This window comes from Pinus tabuliformis, chromosome J, assembly GCF_031772625.1.
Source record: "Pinus tabuliformis cultivar Carrire ecotype Pingquan chromosome J, CPIR1, whole genome shotgun sequence".
Taxonomy (NCBI): domain Eukaryota; kingdom Viridiplantae; phylum Streptophyta; class Pinopsida; order Pinales; family Pinaceae; genus Pinus; species Pinus tabuliformis.
Window position 1 is genome coordinate 404,881,467 of NC_142295.1, and position 19,935 is coordinate 404,901,401.

Genomic DNA, 19,935 nt, shown 5'->3' on the forward strand with positions numbered 1-19,935 from the left:
AAAATGGAAGAGCATGAGAAGAAAAATCGATGCACATCTTTTTTTGAGAGCAAATGACCCAATAAAGGCCTGTATTTGATCCTCGAAATGCTGAATTGAATAGCAGAGCTAACAGGATCAACTACTCGTCACTAGTTAAAATAAAATCATTAACATATAAGACAATAATAAGCAATTTATCCTCTACCAAGATATGATAAAGGTTCACATCCACTTCAATTTTGGTGAAGCCCAAACTAGTGAGATAATTGTCGATCTTGGTGTACCAAGCACGACGTGCTTGTTTGAGATTGTATAATGCTCACTTGAGTCTGCACACATGAGAATCTTGATGAAATGTATGAAAACATTTTGGTTTCTCGATGTACACCTCCTCCTCAATAACCCCATTAAGGAATGTTGTTTTTAAATCCATCTAGTGGATATTTCACCCCATCTACACAACCATTGCAAGAAATGATCTGATGGATGAATAACTTGCTACAGGAGCAAAGATTTCTTGCAACACCCTCCTCCCACATCTACCCAATTAATCAGTCAACTGAGGTAAACATGAAACGAAGAGTTACTATGATATGATTCAACTCCCTTGTATTAGTTAAGGAAGTGGAACCAATGGAACACAACCAACCTGACCTTCTACACATGCAACAGAACCCCCAGGAGACATCCAGCCCATCCAGGTGACCAAACCCTGATACAAACTAACATTTTTTTGCATTAAAGCCTCGATATCTCCCTTGACATGGGCATGCATGTGACTGTGAACCTCCATTCGCTCCAAAAACAAGAAATGCCTATGACTAGGGACTCTCCCAGGTAGTTCTATGCCAACAACTCGGGATTTTGTGCCACCTTTTCAGGACCAAGACTCAGGCCACTTCCCATAACTCCATAAAGCTTCCAGAAATGAAAAGTAACATCAAAACAATGATACAAATTCAGATACTTAAACAACGACTTGACTTGACCCCTATTAGCCATGATAGGCATTTTGTCAAATATGACACAAATATGCATTCTACAAGTCATAACAACAGATTTGAACATAGGGATCTCATACTTATCTAAGAATTGCTAATAAGCATTGATGCCTTATAACATTAGTTACATTATGATCTATTAGGTCATCTATTCATTGTTCATTCATTTACAAATCCAAACATGATGAGAGCCATACATCATTATTGTCATAAAACATACTCATAACCAACATATAAACAACATAAGTAATAAGGGTACATTAGCCATAAATTCCACATATGAACCAATACATTTGCTCATAAAATACCATGGAAATGAACTCTTATTAATGAATGAAAAATCCAACTGGCTATGGGACTTCCACAAACCACCTAACCATAGATTGGTTGAACCAAATATTTCTTTCAGTCAATAACCCCTGTGCCATATTTCAAGCATGAATGTGGGACTCATAACCAAAACTCAACTAGGGCTTCCCGAGGCTACACCACCTCACCCTCATTAATAAAACCAAGCTTTACTGCAATCCTCACTGGATCACTAGGCCAAAACAAGAATGGATGCCACAAGATTCCTCCACCTACACCATGGAGAACTTTCTTATCTCATAGTATCTACAAGAAATGCCTACGACTGGGGACTTTTCCAGGTAGTACTATGACAACTGTTGGGTTGTGTTATATTCTTTCCATGACTAACCTACGTAGTGAACCAGGGGGTTAGAGAGGGGGGGGGGGGGGGGGTAGAGCCCCCCCTTCGTTGTGCCGATTGCGCAGCGGGGGGGCCGCAACCCCCCCTGTCCGGGGGTTTTGAGGGGGGCGGGTAGCCCCCTTTTACAGGGTTCGGGGCAACACCCCGGGAAAAAAAAATTGGACCCTATATTAGGTTGGGCAAACCTACCTATGGTTTTTGGTCCATGGTTTTGGACGCGATGGTTTTCAGTCCATGGTATTGGATGCTTCGGCATGTATAAATACGTATTGTAACATTGAAAGGAATATAATGAAAAATCAAGCTGGTAGTCCCAGTTTTGGGATCTAGCAAGAAAATCTCTGTGTATATGTGTTTTATGTGTTATGCTCTCGCATTGTTTATTTTTTGTGTTTTAGAATTCGTATGCAGGTAATATTTGTACGGGGTTAAAACCTACATTTGGTATCAGACTAGTTTTTGCTTCAAGGGGATGCCTTTGCTGCTTAGGGGTTTTGCTTGGGCCTGTGGTAGACCTGTTCAGTGGGAGATCTGCGAGATCGATTTTGGTGGTGAAAGAAGATGGTGACCAATGGAAAGATAGAGATCGAGAAATTTAATGGTCAGAGCTTTGAGTTGTGGAAACTCAAGATGGAGGATCTGTTGGTGGATAAAGATCAGTGGATCGTGGTAGATCCGGGTACTAAACCAACGAGAGTATCCGATGAAGAATGGAAGAAGTTGTATCGGAAGGAAAAGAGCATAATACAATTATGTGTCTCAGATTCAATATTGTTGAATGTATCAGGGGAAGCTAGGGCAAAGGCGTTATGGGACAAGTTAGGGACTTTGTACCAATCTAAGTCTCTGGTGAATAAATTGTTCCAGCGGAAAAAGATGTATAACCTGAATATGAAAGATGGAGACTTGATGACAGAGCATCTGAATGCATTTAATACTGTGGTAAGTCAGTTAGCATCTGTTGATATTAAAATTTCAGATGAAGATAAATGCATCAGTTTGTTGTGTTCTCTACAGACTCATGGGATAGTCTGGTTATTGCAATAGGTAGCAATGCAACTGCCTTACAATTTGATGAAATAGTCTCATCCTTGCTGACGAAGGAGATGAAACAGAAAAATATGGAGAGCTAGAATGGTGATGCCTTGTCTGTATGAGGACGGTCCTAGAACAGAAACAAAAATAAGTCATCGAGTGGGAGATATAAATCTAGAGGGAGATCTAAATCTCCAAGAAAACCTGTAAAGGTGGTGTGCTGGAAATGCGGAAAGGAAGGGCACTTCAAAAGGGACTGTAAATCTAAAGCTCCTGATAAAGGAAAGGGATCTGATGATTCTCCTTCTGTAGAGGCGAAAACCACCTCAGATGAAGGTGGGGATGTGTACTTGGCTTCTTCACGTACACATGTAGATCATGAGGCATGGTTGATTGACTCAAGTGCATCCTTTCACTTCACTCCCCATAAAGAGTGGTTCTGCGAGTATGAGAAATACAATGGTGGTGATGTCTTCTTGGGGGATGACAAGAAGGCTAGAATCATTGGTCGCGGAAAAGTAAAGTTGAAGTTGCAAGGTGGAAGGGTTAGAACACTTTTGGGTGCTCTGCATATTCCTGCATTGGCCAAAAATCTGATTTCCGCAAGCAAGTTGGATGATGTAGGTGTAAAAACAATGTTCGAGAAGGATACCTGCAAGATGGTTTGGGAGACACTGGTATTGATGCGGGGAGTTCGGACTGGAACTCTGTATAAGCTGCAAGGTAGCACTGTTGTTGATGGGTGCAACAGTTCTATGGTTCCTGAAAGTGGAGCTGAAAATCTAGTGGTCTCTGGAGAGAAGGCCATGCTGTGGCATCAAAGGCTTGGACATATTGAAGACAAGGGCCTTTGAATACTTCATGGTAAAGGTATGGTAGAAGGTATGAGTAATAGCTCTCTGGATTTTGATTTCTGTGAAAATTGTCTATACAGGAAGCAGAATCGTGTGTGTTTCCCCTCTGGTGGTAAGAGGGTAAAACAGATATTAGAGCTTGTGCACAGTGATGTGTTTGGACCTGTGAAGGTTCCATCACTGGGTAAGTCTGTGTACTATGTATCATTTATAGATGACTTCTCAAGGAATACATGGATATATTTCCTTAAGAAGAAATCTGAATTCTTTGACATGTTTAAAGAATTTAAGGCTCTCGTGGAATAATGGTGGAGAGTTTTACAGTAAGGAATTTGAAGAATTTTGTAAGAAGTGTGGTATAGCATGGCAGAAGACTACTCCATATACACCTCGGCAAAATGGAGTTTCAGAAAGAATGAACAAGACGTTGATGGAAAGGGCAAGAAGCATGCTCAATGGTGTTGGGTTAGGACAAGAATTCTGGGCAGAGGCGGTGGAGACAGCATGTTACCTGGTCAATAGATCAGCTTCATCAGCGTTGGAGGATAAAACTCCACAAGAGGTATGGATTGGTAAGAAACCCTCTCTTTCACATCTGAGGGTATTTGGATGTGATGCATATGTACATGTTCCAAAGGAGAAATGAACCAAGCTGGATAGTAAATATGAAAAGTGAATCTTTATTGGGTATAAGGATGGTTTAAAGGGTTATAAGCTTTGGAAACCAGCAACAAGGAAGGTTGTGTACAACTGAGATGTGGTGTTCAGAAAGGTGAAATATGTTATTAAACATGAATTCCAACCAAAGGAACCTAAGAACATAAAGTTTGAGCTAAAAGAGGAAGAATCAAACTCTACAGCAGAGAAGGAATCAAAAGATGAAGAGCCAAAAACTCCAGGTGTAAGAAGATTAGTTCGAGAAAGAAGGCAGCCAAAAAGGTATAGTCCATCTGCTTTCTGTTCAAATTTTGCTTTGTCTATTACTGATGATGATCCCAAAACTGTGAAGAAAGCAGTAGATTCAGAGGATGGAAAACTCTAGAAAGAAACCATGGTTGATGAAATGGCATCTTTGCACAAAAATGAGGCTTGGGATTTGGTGGAGTTGCCGGTTGGAAGGAAACCCATTGGCAGCAAATGGGTGTTCAAGAAGAAGACAAATGCAGAAGGAAAGGTGGAGAAATAAAAAGCTCGGTTGGTAGCAAAAGGTTATTCCCAGGTGCCGAGAATTGATTTTGGTGATATTTTTTCTCCTATTGCCAAGGTAAATTCTATTGGGTTACTTTTATCTGTTGCTACTGCTTTTGATTTTAAGGTAGAACAGATGGATGTGAAGACAGCATTTCTTCATGGGGATCTGGTAGAGGAAATCTACATGAAGCAACCTGAAGGCTTTGTGATGAAGGGTAAGAAAGAACTGGTATGAAAGTTAAAGAAGTCTCTGTATGGGTTAAAATAGTCACCAAGGATGTGGTATCAGAAATTTGATACATTTATACGGGGACTTGGCTTCACCAAAAGCAAAGCAGATCACTGTGTGTATTTTAAATTAATTGGTGTCCATGTTATTTATCTGGTCTTGTATGTGGATGATATGTTGTTGGTTGGAAATGACAAAGAAATTATCCAGGATTTGAAGACCCAATTGTCCTCCAAATTCAACATGAAATATCTTGGTGCTGCAAACTATATTTTGGGCATGGAAATTAAAAGAGATTGGGCAAAGGGTAAGCTTCGGTTAAACCAGAGGAAGTATGTCGAGACAATACTGCAGAGGTTTAATATGCAGGAGAGTAAACTGGTGAAGGTTCCTATTCCTGTAGGTGTAAAGTTATCTGTTGAACAGTGTCCCAAGACACAAGAAGAGGAAGAGGATATGTTCTATGTTCCATATGCAAGTGCAGTCGGTAGCCTGATGTATGCAATGGTATGTACTAGACCAGACATTGCACATGCAGTGGGAATATTGAGCAGGTTTATGTCAAAACCAAGGAAGGAGCATTGGACAACAGTGAAGCAGGTTTTCAGATATTTGCATGGCATTAGTGATTATGGTTTATGCTACCAAGGAAGACCAGGATTGGTCAAATTTTTGGATATTCGTGGCTTTGTTGATGCAGACTGGGTTGGAGATTTGGATCAGAGAAGATCTACAAGTGGGTATGTGTTTAAACTATTTGGAGGTGCAGTCAGTTGGATGAGTAGGAACCAATCTGTAGTGGCACTATCAACTACAGAGGTACAATACATGGTAGCCACTCATGCAAGCAAGGAAGCAATTTGGTTGCAGAGATTGTGTTCAAGTATGGGGTTAGTACAGGGAGCTATAAGGATAGACTGTGACAGCCAAAGTGCAATTTTCTTGGCAAAGAACCCTGCTTATCATTCAAAGACAAAGCACATTGATGTTAAATATCACTTTGTGAGGGATATGATAGAAGACAAAAAGGTGTTGCTGGTAAAGGTGGACACTTTGAAGAATACTACAGATGCATTGATCACTAGATCACTGGATCACTAGGCCAAAACAAGCATTGATTCCACCATATTCCTCCACCTACACCACGGGGAATTTTCTTATCTCCTAGTATCTACAAGAAATGCCTACGAATGGGGACTTTTCTAGGTAGTTCTATGACAACAACTTGGGATTCTATGCCACTTTTTCAAGGCTAGGACTCAGGAAACTTCCCATAACTCCATGAAGCTTCTAGAAATGAAAAGTAACATCAAAACAATGATACAAATTCAAATACTTAAACAACGACTTGACTTGACCCCTACTAGCCATGATAGGCATTTTGTCAAACATGGCACAAATATGCATTCTACAAGTCATAACAACAGATTTGAGCATAGGGGTCTCATACTTATCTGAGAATTGCTAAGAAGCATTGATGACTTATAACATTAGTTACATTATGATCTATTAGGTCATCTATTCATTGTTCATTCATTTACAAATCCAAACATGATGAGATTCATACGTCATTATTGTCATAAAACATACTCATAAACAACATATAAACAACATAATTAATAAGGATACATAAGCCATAAATTCCACATATGAACCAGTACATTTTCTCATAAAATGCCATGGAAAGGAACTCTTATTAATGAATGAAAATGCCAACTGGGTATGGGACTTCCACAAACTACCTAACCATAGATTAGTTGAACCAAATCTTTCTTTCAGTCAATTACCCCCACGCCATATTTCAAGCATGAATGTGGGACTCATAACCAAAACTCAACCAGGGCTTCCCGAAGCTACACCACCTCACCCTCATCAATAAAACTAGGCTTTACCGCAATCCTCACCAGATCACTAGGCCAAAACAAGCATGGATGCCATCGGATTCCTCCACCTACACCGCGAGGAATTTTCTTATCTCCTAATCTCTAAGCTTTACCGTATATCATGTCATTCATTAGTTAAGGCTTATTAGGCCTAATCGAGACACCAATCTATGGGCTTTACCACAATCCACATCATATCACTAGGCCCTAATCGAGACTCCACCCTCCAGGCTTTACCGTATATCCCATGCCAAGATTCCTAGGCCTGATGGAGAGCACCCTCCTCTAGGCTTTACCATATATCTCACCATTCATTGGTCAGGATTCCTAGGCCCACTGAGGCAACAAAAAATACGTCTATACTGCAACCACAATCTGGTTCATGGGTCACTAGGGCATGGCTTTACCACAATCCATTTTCTGGTTCAGGGATCAATAGGCCATGTGTTCTTCCTTTCAAAGATCCACCTCACTCAACTTTGAATCCATTCGGCAATCTAGCTCAATCAAAAACATGAGAACTCATCACACCATGGCTATCTGGAAATGGAAAGGCTAGGCTAAAAAACATTGTCACACTTGGAAAAACCCATGTGAGTGACAGCATGAGAACCAAGAACACACATGCATAACCATACATGCCAAAACTAGCACGAAAAATCATACATGCAAATCGATACTTGCAACTAATCATGTTGTAGCTACTTGATCCTGATCTTCCTTGCTTGATATTTGCTTCCCTTTGCCTTCTTCTCTCTTCTTGATCCAATGCTAGAGTGCTCCAATAAAACTCTAAGTGTCCAAGAGTGTGAAAGAGAGAGAATAGAGAGAGAGCTCCAAAACTGAAATGGCAAAAGGTACCCATTGATCATCATAAGCATTTTTATTAAAGAGGTCTCTATTTTCTTCAAATTTCCATTATTTTCCTTCATTTTCCTCCTTTCCAAAGCCTTTTTCATTGCCTTTGCCAATTTTCTTAGCCATAATAAACCAAATGAACATCTACACTAAGATGTCTTTCCCATCATTCATCTTGGAATAAGTTTCCCATAACCATGGTTATTATTTTTCCTTTATTAACTTTATTTACATGGAATGTTCATGAAGGTTGTTACAGAAGCCTCCCCCTTGGGGGAACACCATCCTTGGTGTTCAATGACACCTACAACCAACAATACTCTTGTAAGCAAAACATACGTCCCATGGAGCTTTATAACTTAGCTCGTTGTAGTATTTACAATGATCAACCTCCTGGGAAACAAACAACATGACAACATAACAACATGACAACTATAATGACATGACACCAATACTGATTATTGAATCTTTATAACACTGATCATGGCGGTATTTATATACATATGCACATGTGCCAAAACATATACCAAAAACATTCGCTCAACTAGCGAATAAGGAAGGATACATAGCCCGCATCTGATCTGCCATCTCCCATGTAGCTACATCAAGCTCAAAGTGCTTCCTATGCACTATAACCTGCCCAATTGATCGGTTCCGGAGCATGAGGATTTTTCTCTGCAATATACACTTAGGTTCCGGCTGGAATTCTCCATCTGGCTCCACCTGCAATACAAACCATTCAATCACATGAGCAACATCTTTAACATACTTTTTAAGCAATGACACATGAAAAACATCATGGACTTTCCCTGTTGGACGTAGTGCAAGTTGATATGATACTGGTCCAATCCTTTCAAGAATCTTGAAAGGTCCACAAAACCGAGGTTCCAACTTAGCGCATGACCCAATCCACAAGGAGCTCTTCTTGGGCTTGATCCGCAAGTACACCTATTCCCCAACCTGAAACTCCTTAAATAACCTATTCTATTCTCCATAACTTTTCTGTCTATCCTGTGTTGTCTTCAGATTCTTCTTTATTACCTACAGTTCCTATTCCATTTCTGCCAAATGGTTGGTCCAATCAACACCCTGTTAACTAGGTCACTCCAACTGATGGGAGTATTACAACTTCGCCCATACAATACTGCAAACCAACTCATCCTCATAGATCCCTGATACCCACTATTGTAAGCGAGCTCAACCAATGGAATATACTCTTCCCACTTCCGCTACTACTGCATCACATACATCCTCAACATATCCTCCAACATCCTGTTGACCCTATTTATCTGTCCATCTGTTTGTGGATGATAAGTTGTACTGAAGGCCAACTTTGTCCCTAAACCCGCAAGCAACTCCTTCCAAAGCTTGGAAGTGAACTTAGCATCCTTGTCTGACACAATCTTCTTTGGAACACCATACAATCTGACCACATCTCTTATGAAGACCTATGCTACATCACTATTTGAATAAGCATACTTCACTAGAATGAAGTGTGCTACCTTTGTCAACATGTCCACTACAACCATGATGGAATCATGCGCCTAGATGTCCTTGGAAAAATTGTGATGAAATCCATGGAATTGACCTCCCATTTCCTCTCCGGAATCACAATCGGCTATAGTAGTCCACTTGGATTCTTACATTCTACCTTTACTTACTAAAAATCCAAGCATCTAGCCACAAACTCCGCCACGTCCTTCTTCAAACTCAACCAATAATAAATATTCTTCACTAATTTCAATGTCTTTTGATATCCCAGGTGACCTGAATATGACTTAGCATGAAATTACCTCAAGATGAGCTTCTTGAGTTCACTGTTGCCTCGAACATATATCTTGTACCTAAATCTGATCAAGCCATATGCTGTAAGATGATAGTCCACATCCTGATCACCTATACCCTGATGTAACCTATGCATCAGTTCCATGTACCTATCATCTTGTTGACCTTCCTGTAAGATATGATCTTGTAATTTTGTCTCATAAGAACTCATAGCTGGTATATGGTTCACCTAGATCCGCCTACTAAGAGAATATTCAAGCTTGTTCTCCTTACCCTTGATGTACCTGATCTCAAAATCGAACTCATTGATCATGGCCAACCATATAGCTTTCCTCGCATTCAGATTCGGCTGATAAAACAAGTATCTCAACCCACTATGATCACTCATCAATACAAACCTCCTGCCAAGAAGATAATGCCTCCACATTTTCAACGCATGAATGATTGCTGCCAACTCAAGATCATGTGTCAGATAATTTTGCTCGTGCTCATTCAGTTTTCATGATTCATAGCATACCACATGTCCTTCCTGCATAAGAACTCCACCAAGTCCTCTCTTGCAAGCATCTGTGCATACCACAAACTCCTTGCCTGAATATGCAATCTTTAACACTAGAGCATTTTTCAACAACTACTTTAACTGCTCAAAACTTTCTGCACATTCCTTTATCCATTCAAATTTCTTACCTTTCCTCTGCAATGACGTAATAGGATATACAATCTCAGAGATTTTTTGAGTGAACCTCCTATAGTAACTTGCTAGCCCCATAAATGGTCTTACCTCTTCCACATTTATAGGAGCTTCCCACTCCATGATAGCCCTTCTCTTCTTTAGATCCATTGCTATACCTTCCTTCAAGATCGCATGCTCCAAGTAATGTACCTTTGTTTGAAAGAAACTACAATTAGTAAGCTTAGCATACAACTGATGCTTCTCAGTAATCTAAACAATGTTGGTAAATGCTCGACATGTTCTTCCTTATTTTTAGAATATATCAAGATGGCATTGCTGGGTGTGTGTTATATTCTTTCCATGACTACCCCACGTGCGAGAGGGCGGCTACCCCCCCTATCGGGGGGTATGTAGGGGGCGGTAGCCACCCTGAACGGGGTCTGGAGCAGCGCCACAGGAATTTTTTTTTTGGACCCAATATTAGGTGGCCGAACCTACCTATGGTTTTGTGCATGGATTTCACACATGGTTTTGGGCATGATGGTTTTCTGTCCATGGTATTTTGTAGATTCGGTCTAAGGAACTACAATTATGTTCTAATTGAGGGTTAATTGATTAGGGTTTATGGATGCTTCAACATGTATATATATGTACTGTAACATTGAAAGGAACATAATGAAAAATCAATCTGGTAGTCCTGGTTTTGGGATCGAGGGGAAAATCTCTGTGTATATATGTTTTATGTTTTATGCTCTCGCCATTTTTATTTTTTGTTTTTTAGAATTTGTATGCAAGTAATTTTTGTACTAGGTTAAAACCTATATTTGGTATCAAAGTCGTTTTGGCTTCAAGGAGATGCCTTTACTACTGAGGGGTTTTGCTCAAGTCTGTGGTAGACCTTGCTTAGTGGGAGATCTGCGGGATCGATTCTTGTGGTGAAAGAAGATCGCGAGCAGTGGAAATATAGAGATTGAGAAATTTAATGGTTAGAGTTTTGAGTTGTGAAAACTCAAGATGGAGGATCTACAGGTGGATAAAGATCAATGGATCACGGTAGATTTGGGTACTAAACCAACAACAACGTCAGTTGAAGACTGGGCAAAGTTGGATTGGAAGGCAAAGAGCACAATACAATTGTGTGTCTCAGATTTAGCATTTTTGAATGTATCAGGGGAAGCTTCGACGAAGGCTTTGTGGGAAAAGTTAGGGAATTTTTACCAATCTAAGTCTCTGGTGAATAAATTGTTCCTACGGATAAAGATGTATAACCCGAGGATGAAAGATGGAGACTCGGTGACAAAGAATATGAACGTCTTTAATACAATGGTAAGCCAGTTATTATCTGTTGATATTAAATTTTAGATGAAGATAAGTGCATCAGTTTGTTGTGTTCTCTACCATATTCGTGGGATAGTCTGGTTGTTGCAATAAACAGCAATGCAACTGCCTTGCATTTTGATGAAATAGTCTCATCCTTGTTGTCGGAGGAGATGAGACAGAAAAATATGGAGGTCCAGAATGGTGATGCCTTGTCTGTACGAGGATGGTCGCAGAACATAAACAAAAATAAGTCCTTGAGTAGGAGGTTTAAATCTAGAGGGAGATCTAAATCTCCAAGAAAACCTGAAAAAGTTTGGCTGGAAATACGAAAAGGAAGGGCACTTCATAAGGGACTATAAATCTAAAGCTCCTGTGAAAGGAAAGAGATATGATGATTCTCCTTATGAAAAGGTGAAAACCACCTCAGATGAAGGTGGGGATGTGTACTTGGCTTTTTCTTCAAGTACACATATAGATCATGAGGCATGGTTGATTGACTCAGGTGCATCCTTTCACTTCACTCGCCACAGGGAGTGGTTCTGCGAGTATGATAAATATGATGGTGGTGATGTCTTCTTAGGAGATAACAGGGGGGATAGAATTGTTGGTCACAGTAAAGTCAAGTTGAATTTGTAAGGTGGAAGGATTAGAACACTTCCTGGTGTACTGCATATTCTTGCATTGACCAAAAATCTGATTTCTGTAAGCAAGCTCGATGATGCAGGTGTAAAAATAGTATTCGAGAAAGATACCTACAAGATGGTTTCGGGAGCACTGGAATTAATGTGGGGAGTTCCGATTGGAACTTTGTATAAGCTTCAGAGTAGCATTGTTATTGATGGGTGCAACAATTTTGTGGTTCCTAAAAGTGGAGCAGAAAATCTAGTGGTCTCTTGAGAAAAGACCATGTTATGGCATCAAAGACTTGGACATGTTGGAGAGAAGGACCTTCGAATATCTCATGGTAGTGGTGTGGTATAAGGTATGTCTAATTTCTCTCTAGATTTTGATTTCTGTGAAAATTGTGTATATCGGAAGCAGAAACGAGTGAGTTTCCCCTCTAGTGCTAAGAGGGCGAAACATATATTAGAGTTTGTGCACAATGATGTGTTTGGACCTATGTTGGTTCCATCACTGGGTAAGTTTGTGTACTATGTATCATTTATAGATGACTTATCAAGGAATACATGGATATATTTCCTCAGGAATAAATCTGAAGTCTTTGGTAGGTTTAACAAATTTAAGGCTCTAGTGGAAAACCAGAAAAAGAAGAAGATAAAGGTATTGAGGACAGATAACAACGAAGAGTTTTGCAAGAAGGAATTTGAAGAGTTATGTAATAAGTGTGGTACAACATGACAAAGACTACTCCATACACACCTCAGTAAAATGTAGTTGCATAAAGAATGAACATGATGTTAATGGAAAAGGCAAGAAGAATGCTCAGTGGTGTCGGGTTAGGACATGAATTCTGGGTAGAGGCGGTGGAGACTGCATGTTATCTGGTCAACAGATCACCTTCATAAGCGTTGGAGGATAATGCTCCATAAGAGGTATGGGCTAGTAAGAAACCTTGTCTTTCACATCTAAGGGTATTTGGATGTTATGCATACGTATATGTTCCAAACGAGAAAAGAACAAAGTTGGATAGTAAATCTGAAAGTTGCATATTTATTGGGTATAACGATTGTTTAAAAGGTTATAAGCTTTGGAACCCAGAAACAAGGAAGGTTGTGTACATCCGAGATGTGGTGTTTAGAGAGGTGATAGATGTTATTAAACATAAATTCCTACCAAAGGAACATGAGAATATAGAGTTTGAGCTAAAGGAAGAGGAATCAGACTCTATGGCAAAAGAGGAATTAGAAGATCAAGAGCCACAAACTCCAGCTATGAGAAGATCAGTTCGAGAAAGAAGGAACCCAGAAAGATATAGTCCATCTAATTTCTGTTCAAATCTTGCTTTATCTATTACTGATGATGATCCCATAACTGTGAGGGAATCAGTACATTTAGAGGTTAGCAAACTCTAGAAAGAGGCCATGGTTAATGAACTGGCATCTTTGCAAAAAAATGAGGATTGAGATCTGATGGATTTGTTGGCTAGAAGGAAACCCATTGGCAGAAAATGGGTGTTTAAGAAGAACATGAATGCAGAAGGGAAGGTGGAGAAATACAAATCTTGATTGGTAGAAAAAGGTTATTCCCAAGTGTCGGGAATTGATTTTGGTGTTATTTTTTCTCCTGTTGCCAAGGTAGCTTCTATTAGATTACTTTTATCTGTTGTTGTTGCTTTTGATTTTGAAGTAGAACAGATGGATTTGAAGACATCATTTCTTCATGGGGGTCTGGAAGAAGAGATCTACATGAAGAAACCTAAAGGCTTTGCGGTGAAGGGTAAGAAAGAACCTGTATGCAAGTTAAAAAGGAATTTTTATGGGTTAAAACAATCACCAAGGATGTGGTATTAGAAATTTGATACATATATACGGGGTCTTGGCTTCACTAGAAGCAAAGCAGGTCATTGTGTGTATTTTAAATTAATTGGTGACCGTGTTATTTATCTAGTCTTATATGTGGATGATATGTTGCTGGTTGGAAATGACAAAGAAAATATCCAGGATTTGAAGACCTAATTGTCCTCCAAATTTGACATGAAATATCTTGGTGCTGCAAACTATATTTTGAGCATGGAAATTAAACAAGATCGGGCAAAGAGGAAGCTCTGGTTAAACCAGAGGAAGTATGTCGAGACAATACTGCAAAGGTATAATATGCAGGATAGTAAACAAATGAAGTTTCCTATTCTTGTAGGTGTAAAGTTATCTGCTGAACAATGTCCCAAGACACAAGAAGAGGAAGAGGACATCTCCCGTGTTCCATATGAAAGTGAAGTCGGTAGCCTGATGTATGTAATGGTCTGTACTAGACTAGACATTGCACATGGAGTGGGAATATTAGGCAGGTTTATGTCAAAACCATGGTAGGAGCATTGGACAACAGTGAAGCGGGTTTTCAGGTATTGATGTGGCACTAGTGATTATGGTTTGTGCTATGAAGGAAGCCCAATATTGGATAGATTTTTGGACATCCATGGATTTGTTGATGCAAAATAGGTTGTAGATATGGATCAGAGAAGATCTACAAGTGAGTATGTGTTTAACCTATTTGGAGGTGCAGTCAGTTGGATGAGTAAGAGACAGTCTGTAGTGGCACTTTCAATTATAGAGGCAGAATACATGGCAGCCACTCATGCAAGCAAGGAAGCCGTTTGTTTGCAAAGATTGTGTTCAAGTATGGGGTTAGTACAACGAGCTATAAGGATATACTGTGACAGCCAAAGTGCAATTTTCTTAGCAAAGAACCCTGCTTATCTAAGAAAGGGAGGACAAAAAAGGTGTTGCTGGTAAAGGTGGAGACTTTGAGGAATACTGCAAATGCATTGACAATTTCTGTGAGCACTGAGAAGTTCTATTGGTGTAAAGAAACAATGGGCATTGCAGGGTTGGACCAATGAATAAGCTCTCCTGTGGAAAGAAAACAATAAGTGGGATAATGTTGGGTGTGTGTTATACTCTTTCCACGACTACCCCAGGCATGGGGGGGTCACAAGGGGGGCGGTAGCCCCCCTGTACATTGCATCGAGCGCATTAAGGGGATCAAGGGGGGGTGGCTGCCCCACTTGTCGAGGGTTATGCAAGGGGGTGGTAGCCCCCCTGCATGGCGTCTGGAGTATCACCCCGGGAAATTATTTTTTGGACCCTATATTAGGTGGGCGGACCTACCTATGGGTTTGTGCATGGATTTTACACATGGTTTGGGTATGATGGTTTTCTGTCCATGATAGTTTGTAGATCCCAGGGTTAATGGATGCTTCGACATCTATATATATGTATTGTAACATTGAAAGGAATATAATGAAAAATCAATATGGTAGTCCCGATTTTGGGATCCAGGGGAAAATCTCTGTGTATATCTGTTTTATGTTTTATGCTCTCAAAATTGTTTATTTTCTGTTTTTTAGAATTTTTATGCAGGTAATTTTTGTATGGGGTTAAAACCTACAGTCTTCAATAAACACAATAACAAACTTGTCCAAATAAGGATGCAACACACTATTCTTCAAGCACATAAAGGTAGCTGGAGCATTAGTCAAACTGACTTGAGCTACAACAAACTCATAATGCCTGTACTTGGTCCGGAAGGTTGTCTTGTATATGTCCTCTTCTTCAATGTGCACCTGATGATATCTAGATCTCACATCAATCTTTTAGAACATTGTTTCTCCCTTCCACTGATCGAACAAGTCATCAATCCTCAGCAATAGATAGTTGTTCTTGATGATCACCTTGTTCAACTGCCTGTAATCAATGCATAACCATAGTGTATCATCCCTCTTCTTCACAAACAATACCAGTGAACCCCAAGGTGATACACTTGGCCTAATGTATCCCTTGTCAAGCATTTCCTTCAACTGCAACTTCCATTCTACTAACTGGTGTGTGCTCATCTTGTAAGGTTCCTTTGATTCTTATGTTGACCTTGGTACCAACTCAATAGAAAAGTCTACTTCCCTGTGAGGCAACAACTCTAAAATATTTGTTGGAAACATACCCTGAAACTGTTGCAAGATAGGGTACCTGCTCAATACCTCTGGATCCTCAACATCCTTACATTTGTTACTAGAAATATGCACTGCAAATAACACACATACTTTTTTGCACCTTTTGGGAGGCTAGTGGTTATTTGTTGCATAATATTTAAGGCGCTATAATGGAAATAACCAAGTCTTCCATTCCAAAGTTCACCAACATCGCGGCTTTGCACTTTGTTTGCCTTACTATTTAGTGTAGCACAATCTTCCACATCGAACTTGTACAACTTCTTCACAAGAACCCTGATTTGCTTCACTTTTCCAGTGGCTATGTGTCTCAAGAATGCTTTTCTTTTGCTGAAGACCACATCATAACCAAGGTCTTCAAAAACTATTATAGAGATGAGATTCTTCTTTAGGCTTGGAATAAACCTGACATCCTTGAGTTTGAGAGGGGATCCCGACTCCCTCTGAAAGGTGGTTGTACTAATCTCAATTGCATTGTACCTTCTGTCATCCCCCAGCTCAATATGCATCTGAAGATCTTTCTCCTCCAGGTCACTGAAAAATTCTCTACACCATGTCATGTGTAACAATGCACTCGAGTCTAAGTACCACACGCTCCCCAAAATTGTGTTGTCCATGCATGCGGTAAGGGTGAAGTCAAGCTCAAACTATGAAGCTAAGTATTGACCTGATGCTCCTTGTGAGGTATTATTACTCGAACGTTTGCATGGACACTTCGTGGCATAATGCCTGAATTCATGAAAATTTAAGCATTTTATTTTGGAAAAGTATTTCTTCTTTCCCCCTTGGCTAGATTCTGGTTTGGTTTGAGATTTCTTTCCTTTTCCCTTCTTTCCCTTTCCAAATAATGCAAAGTTTTCTTCATCCTCACCCTTGGATGAGGTTCCATCTATGGTATTCTACCTTATCTCCTCTTGTACCAAATCAGACCATAAGTTTTCCTTAATCGGTAATTTCTCCCTCATGTTCATCAAGTCTTCGTAGCTATGCCAAGTTTTGGGATTACCTGGAAGAGCTAAGCTTACCAAATCATCTTTTGAAATATTAACACTAACCCCACCAAGTTCATCATGAAATTGTGTAAATCTTCTCAGATATTGCGGGATATTGTCATTCTTTTGCATCTTGATATTTCAAAGTTCATCATTGAGTGCCAGTTTCCTATGGTCACTACTATTCTCGAACAGCTTTGTCAGTTCCTTCCACATTGCAAAAAGAGTTTATTTTCCATGGATATTTGATACAATGTGGTCGTGTACTCCCCCCAATATTATTCTCCTCGCCTTGGCTACATCTTTCTTCCATTGGGATATGTTATGTGCATTAGATTCCTGTGGTTTTGCAACATTTATCTTGACATATGTTAGCAATCCATTGTCATCCAACACGGCCTCCATGCGACCCTTCCATGCAATGAAAGTAGAGCTACCTTCCAATGCATAATCTAGTCTCAAACCATTGAAGGTCATCTTCCCAACTCTGAAGAGATCCTACTACACTGAGCTACAAAATTTGAACCTCCTAAGAAACAACTTCGAAATTCTTGTTCTAATGTGAATCCCACTCTGATACCATGTATAAATTATGGTGAAGAATTGTAACTTCTCATGAAATTTTAATCTAAATCACTAGACAAAATCCTACTCTATTGTTTTGTGAAATTAAATTCACAATTTAGAACATCAGTCACAAACATGCAAATATAAATAACACACATGCACACAATGTTTTTCGAGGGGAAAGCAATCTTCTAAACACCCCTTTGTCCGCTTGCATTAATCTCATGAATTGAGACGTATTACAATTGCTAGCTCAATTTGACCTCAACCTGCAATTGAATAACATATATCTCTCTTTGCTCACTGAGAAGCTCTGACCCAAACTTAATCAATTTTTGCCTCTGCTTAAGCCCCTATTTCCTTACACAAATCCTGAGGAAATTAGGAAAATTGCCACCTCCCACATTTACCCACTTTCACCGGTTTGCCTGGGGTAAACATGAGCTGAAGGTCACTATGATAAGTCTCAATCTTATATATGACCTTAAGGAAATGGATTCAACAACTTAAGACCTTCTTGACTTCCCTCAAGTGCTATAAGACATCCAGGAGCAACCCAACCCCTCTAGGTGTCCAACCCCTCAGATAACTCTCTTTTTCACTGAACTAGAGCCTCAAATGCTCCCTTGCCAAGGAATGCAAGCAAATTTAGCCCTTAAGTCGCATTGATAAGCCTACCTCCATGTGACTGTGGATTTTTCCAATAAGTTCTATGCCAACGAACCCGAATTCTGAGCCACTTTTTCAGGGCCAAGACTCAAGCCTCTACCCAGAACTTAGTGAAACTTCCAGAAATGATAGATGACATAGAAATAAATATCATAAAACAAAACTTGAACTAGGAATTTACTTGACCCCTCCGAACCGAGACTGACATTCCATCAAACACATGGTGAACATGCAAACTAAAGGTCATGAATTCAAATCTGAACATAATGATCTGAAAACTTATCTAAGGATAAAAAAGAAGGAACAATGGCTTCTCACAATAGCTTTCATAACACCAATTAGGTCTTGCATTCAATATCTAGACATTCATTAATAGAAATGTGTTAAGATCCATGCTTAGATCTGTTAATTAACCATGCTTATAACCAGATAATTAACAATGAGAGAACAACCATTAAAGCCACATAATGACAAGTACATTTACTCATCAAAAGAAAGAGGAACTTAGCTCTTATTAACCATATGCCAAATCCAACCAAGTTAGGGACTTCCACGTACCACTTGACCAAATATTGGGCTAAACCAAATCTTTCTTTCAGTCAATCACCCACATTCCATATTCCAAGCATGAATGTGGGATCTCATGGGATAAACCAATCCATAAACAACCAAGCAAATCCAAAGGTTAAACTGCCTCCACCCTCACTGATGAGCCTCGGTATTGTAACAAGAATGTTTCAACTCCCAAGGCTACCGACTTTAATTATCAACCTGGGGTTCCTACAAACTTAAAAGGTGTCGACACTATATGTGCGGCATACAATGTGTCCTTCCTTTACTGCCATGATGTAATGGAGTGCATATACTGAAGTCAAATCCTAAACTAATTGCAGAAAATGAAATGTTCGAAATGGAACTTTAACCTATTGCAAGAAAGAAAGTACAAGGAAAGAGACGGAAATTCAATGCTAAATCACACCATTTCCTAATTAATTGCCAAGAAACTATGCTTTGCAATAATGCTAAATTATCATGAACCAAATTCTATTATCTAAGCATGGAAGTAAGAAGCATCAAACATCACTAATGTGCAAGTAAAGGGACTGAAATAAACTTGTTTTTGTATTTTTGTCTTTTCATGCAAAATCAAGTATACAAACTAATTTCTTTTGGTGATGTGACAGGTGAATTAACGATGTTGGAGGTTGGATGGAAGGGTTAGGAGATGGTTGGATGGTGTGGGAGACCCTTGGGAGGCTTTTGGTGACTTCCTAGAGGTTTTCTCTCAGTTCAGCCTCAAAATAAGCCATTTCAGGAAAACCTATAGGATGTACTAGAAACCTACACGACGATTTTGTAGGAATTACAGTGAACCTACAGGATACAACCGAGAGAAAAATGTGAGTTGTTGGAGGTGATGGGAGGCCTAGGAAAGGTGTGTGATCGGTGGAATGGAATGGAGTCGGGAGATGAATGGATTCTCTCAAAAAGCTTGGAGATGTTTCTTTGTGAAATGATGAAATTGATGAGGGTTTAATGACCAAGAAAATCAAATCCAAATTG